This window comes from Podarcis bocagei, assembly GCF_964188305.1.
Source record: "Podarcis bocagei genome assembly, chromosome: 6".
Taxonomy (NCBI): Eukaryota; Metazoa; Chordata; class Lepidosauria; order Squamata; family Lacertidae; genus Podarcis; species Podarcis bocagei.
This window is the reverse complement of record NC_138130.1, coordinates 66,067,063-66,076,737: the sequence shown is the minus strand read 5'-3', so window position 1 is coordinate 66,076,737 and position 9,675 is coordinate 66,067,063. Positions and strand designations below refer to the sequence as shown.

Sequence of the window (9,675 nt, the reverse complement as noted above, 5' to 3'; positions counted from 1 at the left end):
GTCAACAAAAACTTCTGCCTCGGCTCAGCAGACCATGTTAAACTTTAAAGTGCCAGGACACGTGTGGTGGTTGCTTTTTGTGTAGCGGAGTCATAGGGCTACCCCACTGAAAACTGAATTCGGTGGGGCTAACTTCCGAACCTAGAACTGCATGGTAGGTGCCATTGAACTCACCAGGGCCAACGTTTGAGTAAATGTGGGTGGTGGGGTTGTGTGAGCCGACTCTGAGAGCTGTCTTGTTTATGCAGCTGGATGTTACCTGTGCTGTGCGTGGAAATGTCGTCCGGATTCATAGACAAGCCCTGCTACTACAGATGAGGCTCCTTGTAATGCCAGACAACACTTGAGCATGCACTTGTGTGCTTCCTGGGATACATCATGTCTGCCGAAACCCATTGAACTTTCGGCAAGCAGAATGTACATGTGAAACTGCTCTGAGCCAGTCTGAACCTAGTCAAGAAAAAGTGGCTTGAATCTCCTGTGTTTTGCAGAATTACAAAATGGAGCTACAAAGGATCCAGTGCATTGCATTTTCAAAAGGTCTTTGAAATTTTAACATTAATATTAAGTGCAGCTTTGCAAGCCACATTCCCACGCCATTTCATAGGGCTTTGTAGGTCCAACATAAAATACTAAAAACCCCACTGGCAATTTTAAGTCTTCCTCTCTGTCTGTCTCTTTCCACTATCACTGAAGTTTTGAACATAATATATGTGCTGTGCACTGTGCATTTTCCATGTGTCTTCCCCCCTTGAGATTTCACTTTGCTACAACAGCATCCTAGAAATGGATGTTGGTGTACCTACAAAAACACCATTCCCCGCCCCCCATCCCAAGATACCAAGGGAATGCATTGGTTTTGTGCTTGCGTAAGGGACACTTTATTATTTTCTCTGGTAACATTTCCTGGGAGGCTGCCACATCTTCATTTTTTGCCTAACTGTATTTTGCAGTTAGGAGAATCAGGAAGTACTGGTGAATGTCACAAGAGGAACAGATACAGGTGGGTCATTTTACTCAGTAGAGTGGTACCTCGGGTTAAGAACTTAATTCATTCCAGAGGTCCGTTCTTAACCTGAAGCACCACTTTAGCTAATAGGGCCTCCTGCTGCTGCCGCACCGCCAGAGCACGATTTCTGTTCTCATCCTGAAGCAAAGTTCTTAACCCGAGGTACTATTTCTGGGTTAGCAGAGTCTGTAACCTGAAGCGTCTGTAACCTGAAGCGTATGTAACCCGAGGTACCACTGTAGTTTTAGAAAGCCTCCATAGCAGTGGAGGCTGTTCCACTGCCTACTGGGGCACAGTCCTCCCAAGGAGAAGGTCAAGCAATTTGTTTTTGTTTTTCCCCCTCCTAGGATCTTAAAGCCACACACTCTTTCCTGTTCCACACACATGTTATGCTTCTATTAGAACGCTGTACAAACATGTCTGTCAATCAAGTCTCTGCAGCATTCAGCAAACCCTAATCCAAAAGTACAGCTATCGCCAAGAAGATACCCCACCCTTAGGTTTCTGAGCAGAAAAGCTATGTGAAAGTTTTAGTATCAGTAAGACTGCTACAGTTTCAGCCCCAGTTGTGCAGGTTTCACCTGCCTCTCGTTATAAGAAAACTCCAACAACTCTGTAAGATAAGGGAGGGCTGTTTTATGGTCAGTCCTGAGTATACACAGAATTGTTTCCTTATAGGCCGCGCCACCAAATAGCTCACAGACATTCTTTGTAGCTAGCAAAGAGAAAGGCGTGGTTGCAAGTTTAAGTAACTTATTTTTTCATTCATATTTCTTAAGAGAGATCCATGGACGGAGAGTGTGAGTATATTTCTGTAATATTGATTTTTATTTAATCATTTGCAATTATTTTTGTGACCGGGAAGGAGGATTGGGAGGGAAAGTGGTGGGAAACTTCTCTGTGTGTGTTAACTGGAGCTGTAGGGTTTGTGTGTGTCTATTATGTCTTTATTTCATAAAATGTATACACTGCTTGATTGTAAAAAACAAACAAAAAACCCTCAAAGCGGTTTACAAAATATAAAACAGTTAAAATACTGAAACAGATTTAATCTACCTCACGAGGCTCCAAAAATAACAATCGTGCTGCATCATCCTGCACTAACTGTGTCCAGGGCAGCTGTCTACCAGCTCCATCTGGTATGCAGGCTGAGACCCTACCTGCTCGCAGACTGTCCCGCCAGAGTGGTGCCTGCTCTACGTATCTCCCGCTTGGACTACTGCAATGCACTCTACATGGGACTACCTTTGAAGGTGACCCAGAAACTACAATTAATCCAGAATATGGCAGCTAGAATGGTGACAGGAAGTGGCCACCAAGACCATATAACACCAGTCCTGAAAGACCTACATTGGCTCCCAGTACGTTTCCGAGCACAATTCAAAGTGTTTAAAGCCCTAAACAGCCTCAGCCCAGTATACCTGAAGGAGCGTCTCCATCCTTATCATTTAGCTTGGACACTGAGGTTCAGCTCCGAGGGTCTTCTGGTGGTTCCCTCACTGCGAGAAGTGAGGTTACAGGGAACCAGGCAGAGGGCCTTCTCGGTAGTGGCGCCCACCCTGTGGAACGTCCTCCCATCAGATGTCAAGGAAATAAACAACTATCTGACTTCTAGAAGACATCTGAAAGCAGCCCTGTTTGGGGAAGTTTTTAATGTTTGAGGTTTTATCGTGTTTTTAATATTCTGTTGGCAGCTGCCCAGAGTGGCTGGGGAAACCCAGCCTGATGGGTGGGGTATAAATAATAAATTATTATTATTATTATTATTATTATTATTATTATTATTATTATTATTATTACAGTCATACCTCTTCATGTTGCGGATTTTCGGGTTGCGAAGGCGGCAAACCTGGATGTGTATACTTCTGGATTTCGCCACACATGCAGAAGCACTCTCTCACACTTTATGCTTGCGCAGAAGCACCACTCTAGTTGTGGGCTTTTCGGGGTGCAAACAGCCTGGAACGGATCGTGCCCGCAACTAGAGGTACCACTGTATTATTAACTGCAGCTTTGGAATCAGGCACATAGAGTGCATTGCAGTAATCAAGACTTGAATTAAATAGCACATGAGCTACTGTGGCAATGCTTTCCTGGTCTAGCAGTGGCCGTAGCTGTTGAACCAGCTGCAGTTGGTAAAAGGCACTTCTAGTCACTGAGATTACCTGAGCTTCCAGTGACAGAGCTGGATCCAGGAGCACCCCCAAATTGAGAACCTTCTCCTTCAGAGGAAGTGCAACCCCATGCAGGAAAGGCAACTGACCAATTTCTCATGAAATTCAAGCTCAGCTTTCTTTTCCTCATCCATTTCATCACTGTCTCCAGGCAATAGCCCAGCCTCTCCTGATGCAAAAGTTATGAAGAATTACATCCAAGTACCATCAGCATACAGGTGGCACCTCATCCCAAAACTCCTAGTGATCTTTCTCAACAGCTTACTGTAGATATTAAATTGCACTGGAGATAAGATACAGTGAGGAAAAAAAGTATTTGCCTCAGCCACCAAAATACCTTGGGGCAGCCCTGTTCTAAGTGGACATGCATAGATTTATGCTGTAAGTAAAACGGAAAACAGATAATAGCAGTAATAAAATGAAACTCAGTGATTATGGTATTTACTATATTATAGGTGGACTTTTGGGAAAGTTAAAATAAAATAGCCTGAGGGACAGATCAAGGGCTATTGGCGGTCAGGGTGTCTAAATTACAGTGCTGGGGAAAAGTATTTGATCCCTGCTAAATTTGCCCGTTTGCCCTCTGACAAAGAAATGACCAGTCCATAATTTTAATGGTAGGTTTCTTGTAGCTGTGAGAGACAGAATAACAACAGGAAAACCCCCAGAAACCCAGAAGGCAAAACTCAGAGATTGATGTGCATTATAATGAGTGAAATAAGTATATGATCCCCTATCAACCAGCCAGATGTCAGGCTACCTGGTATCTTCACTGTATGTAACGAGCTGAGATTAGAAGTACCTGCTGTAAGGGAGAGGTTTTACCTGTAATCCCAGCTCGTTACAGTACCTGTACAAAAGACACCTGTCAATCCAGCAGATTCCAAAGTAGTCATTTCTTCATCAGAGGGCAAATGGGCAATTTAGCAGGGGATCAAATACTTCCCCCCCCTCACTGTAGGTTCAATGCGCAGCAAGATGGGTTTACCACATTTTGAAGCAAATGAAGTAAGACACTGAATTTAAAGAGGGATGCCCCTTAAGACCGTTAAATTCAGAGCCTAAAATTATATCATTGAACCACTTGGTGCAGGCTGGGCCATTAGGGCAAACTTTGTGTGGGACTTTGAATTTTTTTGCAGGGCCAGCCTGCCCATGAGGTGGTCTGAGGCAGCTGCCTCAGGTGGCAGAATCGTAAGGGATTCTGGTTTATTTTTCTGCTGCAACTTCTTTTGTTGTATGTATCAGTTTATTGATTGTTGCTTGAATTAGGATTTATTTTTAATCCCGTGAGCTGCTTTCAGTTTAACAGATAACGAGTATGCTATCATTTTTATTTCATTTTATTTTAGTAACAAGGGCAACCTGATAAAATAAGGATCTACTATCAGTTTGAGTAACTGTCCTGCTGGCAACATTTCTAAGAGATCCCACAAGTACTGCTAAGAAGCCTGAATTTCCAAGAACGATATATAATTTTCCAAATGGCTTCTATTTTCCATTGTTTGTTTGATTTAAAGAGAGAAGATGAAAACTTTCTCAGGCATGCCGGATGGTTTAAGCATCTTCCTCTTTTGCTAAACCAGTATTCTTCCTCTTTTTAGCCTGTGACATGTTAGCTCCTTAGAAAATAAAGTCTTAACCTTTAGATTTCCAACCAGTTCCTCTGAATTTTAAAAGAAATCATTCCAGTGGTTTTAATGGCCTTTAGTGCCTTTACAGCACCCTTCAAGGTTTATAAAATAAAAGCACAGAATTCTAGAGTTGGAAGGGACCCCAAGGGTCATTTAGTCCAACCCCCTGCAATGCAGGCATCAACTGGATCGTACATGACAGATGGCCATCCAGCCTCTGCTTAAAAAGCTCCAAGGAACAAGTGTCCACTACTTCTCATGGAAGTCTGTTCCACTGTTGAACAATTTTTACTTTCAGAAAGGTATTTCTGATGTTTAGTCGGAATCTCCCTTCTTGGAACTTGAAGCCATTGGTTGAGGTCCTAGCCTTTGGAGTAGGAGAAAGCAAGCTTGCTTCATCCATCAACATGTGCTCCAAATGTTTGAAGTTAGCAAGGGGTAATCCCTTACTGGTCTTTGTCCTTTGCAAAGCACTATCACTATTTTGTTATTCTTTTTTACTTTTTAGACAAATGCTAGGGGTGCATTTGAAAATGATGCTGCCAACAGAGCTTTCCTTCTGAAGCAAATAGCATAGGGGATATTTTCATCCTGATTAAGGCAAGGAGTTAAATTGTAAAGCTTTCTCTCTCCATCCTTCACAGCTCCAATATTGCTTGGGCTCTCATTGCTGCATTTTTTTTTTAAAAAAAGTTTGTTAATTGCATTCATGCAATCAGTGTCATGTTGTGTTTGGCCCTATGTACCTGTGCATTAGAGCGTTCAAATTTCAGTCCCATCCTAAGAGTAGGAAGTGAATGCATGGAGTGTGCACTGAGGTCAACTGCACACAAAAATAGCACACCTGTGGGCTATTTCCCCTCCTGCTCATAACCACCTATACTGATAGTAAATGTCCCTATGTATGTTCAGATTGCAGCTGTTCTGTAATAAATTCACCCAGCTCTGATGAAAAACATCCTATTAAACATTCTTAGGGTAAAAAATAAGTGGAACGGTCAGTTTAACACACAACAACAACAAAAACATTTAGGTGCAAATTATCAAAGGCACAAATATAGGGTGGGGGAGACAGGGTGGCAGAAGTAAATGCGAAATGGGTTTTAGTTTATCATCACAAACAGATTATGAGGTTGGTTTTCTCTCCCCCCCCAATAGATGGAGCCTACATATATACTGATCTAGTAGAATTAAAATGGGTTCCCTTTAATTTGTATTGTTTTAAACGGGGTCCCCAAAAACCACTGTCATATCATACCTTGCAGTGGTAGATTGCCAAGTAAACTCAGCACCACAAAACTTTTATCCAAGGCATGGAGCCTCCTCTTGGAACTTAGTGACCTTTAGATAGGGTGGTAATAAAGCCACCATCAAATCACAGATCAAGAGTTGAAATTATCTGTTTTACCAGTCCCAGCACAATTCTGCATGCCCCCACCCAATTCCTGTGGCACCTCATATTCCCCCCCTCCAATCTCTTCCCAGGTCACTTTACCAACACCCCCTCCGTTTCCCAGATTGGGGTCCCCTTTCATCCCTTCTCCCCTCTCAGTGGCTCCACTTTCTGTTCAGCTTCTCAAGGTGCCAATCAGAGCCTTGAAAAGCAGATAGACTTGAAAGAGAAAATGAGAAACAGAATTCTTCTTCCAACTTCTTCCTTCAACTCTACGTACTTTTGAGAGCAGTGAGTGGGAGGAGGTAACCACATTTGCCACTGTAGGGGAGAATGACCTGGGGGGGGGGAGGGTAAGCTCCAAGGCTTTGTAGATGCCAGGGAAAGTCCTCATGGTGCCATGTTGGATACCCCAGTGAGCCAATCAGAAGCAGTGTTACACCAGAATGGGCAACATTTCTTATTCACCATGTATGACTAAGTGATTCAGGCCTTTGGTCTCTACTAGACCCCAGGAATAGGGAACATCATCTAAAGAACATTTGTCACTTGTGTATAATTAGTACAGTGGTACCTCCGGTTAAGAACTTAATTTGTTCTGGAGGTCTGTTCTTAACCTGAAACTGTTCTTAACCTGAGGTACCACTTTAGCTAATGGGGCCTCCCGCTGCCGCCGTGCCACCACTGCACAATTTCTGTTCCTGAAGCAAAGTTCTTAACCAGAGGTACTATTTCTGGGTTAGCAAAGTCTGTAACCTGAAGTGTCTGTAACCCGAGGTACCACTGTATATGGGATGTGGGTGGTGCTGTGGTCTAAACCACTAGGCCTCTTGGGCTTGCTGATCAGAAGGTCAGCGGTTCGAATCCCCACGACGGAATGAGCTGCCATTGCTCTGTCCCAACTCCTGCCAGCCCAACAGTTCATAAGCATGCCAGTGCAAGTAGATAAATAGGTACCGCTGCTGCGGGAAGGTAAATGGCGTTTCTGTGTGCTCTGGCTTTTGTCACGGTGTTCCATTACACCAGAAGCGGTTTAGTCATGCTGGCCACATGACCCAGAAAGCTGTCTGTGGACAAACACCAGCTTTCTTGGCCTGAAAGTAAGATGAGCTCCACACCCCATAGTTGCCTTTGACTGGACTTAACTGTCCAGGGGTCCTTTACCTTTACCTTTTACCTTACACACTGCCACATCTTGCTAGAAATAGAAAGGCATACAGAAATGTAAAGCCTTTAAAAGTTTTAAAGGGAAGTAAAGAAGCTGAAGAACACTAATCCATTTTCCAGTTTTTCAAAACATAAAAGGGACCAGATGGGGAAAGGCCTACATTGCAAGTTCTCCTCACCAGTCTTGAAGAAATGGGTGTACCCCTCCTTCCCAGATTGGAAAGGCAATGGATGAAGAGAAACTGCTTTGTCAGAGTTGCTGTGACAGGAGAGGAAAATAAACAATACTCTGTTCAAATAATACCACTTGGCCAAGCTAGGTAATGAAAAGGCACCACCCAGCTACAGTATCACTTGGGGATTCCCATTTAAAGAAAAAAGTCAAGTGAACATTACTAAGTCTGTCCAAATGTTTCAATGGCAACTGGAGGTGGGGAGTGGAAGAGAGAAAGACAAAGCTAATGTTCACGTCCATAAAAGCAAACACTTAAGGGTAGAAAAGGTGGCCCATAAATGTAATTAAATATAAATAAACAAATTGTTGCAAGGTGATAGTTTATGAATAGGGAATCTCTTCTTAGTGTGCAATAAGCCTATCTGATAATGACATAATTTTGAAATAAAGAAGTAAAGGCCAGAATATGGCGAGTGAGTTGTATTGCATGCCACCCCAATCTCGGAGCAGTGTGAGATTCCAGAGGTTCTGGGTGTTTACTCAGGGTTCACTTTGGACAGCAGAGACTGAGGTGTCTTTATTTACACACATATATACCACCTGAGCCTACAGTGGAGGGGTTCACAGCATTGGCACCCCCTGACTCTCTGCCCCCCACCTATCTGCCTTTCTAGCCTGCAGCTTTTGCATCCAGATTCTAGCTCATATTATTCAACTCTCGACTCTGGCCTTTTTCTTTCTAACAAACAGCTGAAGGAGGAAGGTCCAGCCCTTTGTCTGCTGGCACAGAACCACTCCTTTTGTCCCCTTATCGGCCCATGCTTTGTGGGCCATTGCCAGGCTGGCCTAGAAATGAAAGTGGGATGTGATTCCATTTAATAACACCACTCCTACATTTAATCCATTAATATTTGTTTCTTAGCCCATTTTAGAAACTTAGGGATCCTGCTAGGAATCCTCCTGAATGCCAGCGTGGTACCACAGATTAGCCTGCTCCTCTGTTACTCTAATGATATGGAAAGTGCTGGACAAGGATTGAAAGTTTTTGATTTTTTTTCCGACGGCAAAAAGGGGAAGTTGTGGGGGTGGTGACATTTGGCTTGTCTTAAAGTCATGTAGCTCATCTTTCTATGCAATCACAGGTTAAGAACGAACTACTTAGAGGAGCTTTCTGTTGCGTGGGACATAGCCAAATTAAGATTAGTATTTATACCAATCACTGAAGGAAGAGGCATATATCTGGAAGGCAAATCATCATTCTCTGGTTTCTGCTTACTGTAAGTTGACGGCGAAGGACCCTCTTCCTTCCTTTTTCTTAATTTGCTAAGTTACAGTGCAGACTGATTAGATAGATTGTTTCTTATGAGACTGGCATAAACAGGGAGTTAAGGTTCATTTAGTTTTAGTTTTCTTGGCTCTTTCGCCCCACATCTTTTTGCCTTAAGAGAAGGCTGGTATGGTGAGAAATGACAGGAAAACCGGAGGGGGTTGGGCAAACGGTCAGATGGGTTACTGAAAGAGGAATTTTGCATGGCTGCATGCAAACAATGCAACTGAAGCACATTTAAAGCACTTTTTCTTCAAAGAATCCTGGGAGCTATAGTTTGTTAAGGGTGCTTGGGATTTTTGCTGCGTAAGGAGTAAACTACATTTTCCAGGATTCTGAGGGGGGTTGCTTTAAATGTATGGTATGCATGCCTGTGTTTCATTTCATTTTTCATTTGATAGCAGTATTAAGGACATTTTAAAGTCTCAGGGAGCTTTGAACTTGGCTACAGATCTGCTGGTCAGGCCACTTACCATGAGGTAGGAACTCTTTAGAAACTCCAGCGGAGGCAATTCTACAGCGTCTTCTGTTACCTTGTTTCATTTGTGAATTTAGAAATCTGAAGTCTCTCACAGCAGTGCTATTTTTCTAGAAAAAGAGGTGCCAGAACACCTCCCTCTTTCTCTTAGAATGGCAATAGTGCCCACTTGAGAAAGGGCCGGGACTGAGTTCTGATGAGTTCCAGCTAAAAAAAAAACCCTGCCCAACAGTATATTAATCAGATCTACACCAATATGTTATTCTCACTGGACGCAGTAAACAATAGTTCTTCCTTTTCTTTCTGAGACGGTAGTAA

General features: G+C 43.1%; 1 protein-coding gene across 1 annotated transcript in view; it reads left to right on the top strand.

Annotated features, from left to right (window-relative positions):
- Positions 1-137: 137 nt before the first annotated feature.
- Positions 138-9,675, top strand: part of CD80 (CD80 molecule) — a 38,609-nt gene continuing 29,071 nt past the window's right edge. The window contains exons 1-4 of the mRNA XM_081199706.1: positions 138-154; positions 249-540; positions 1,357-1,809; positions 8,695-8,829. The gene's annotated coding sequence lies outside the window, so the exon portion shown is untranslated. The remainder of the gene's footprint in view (positions 155-248; positions 541-1,356; positions 1,810-8,694; positions 8,830-9,675) is intronic.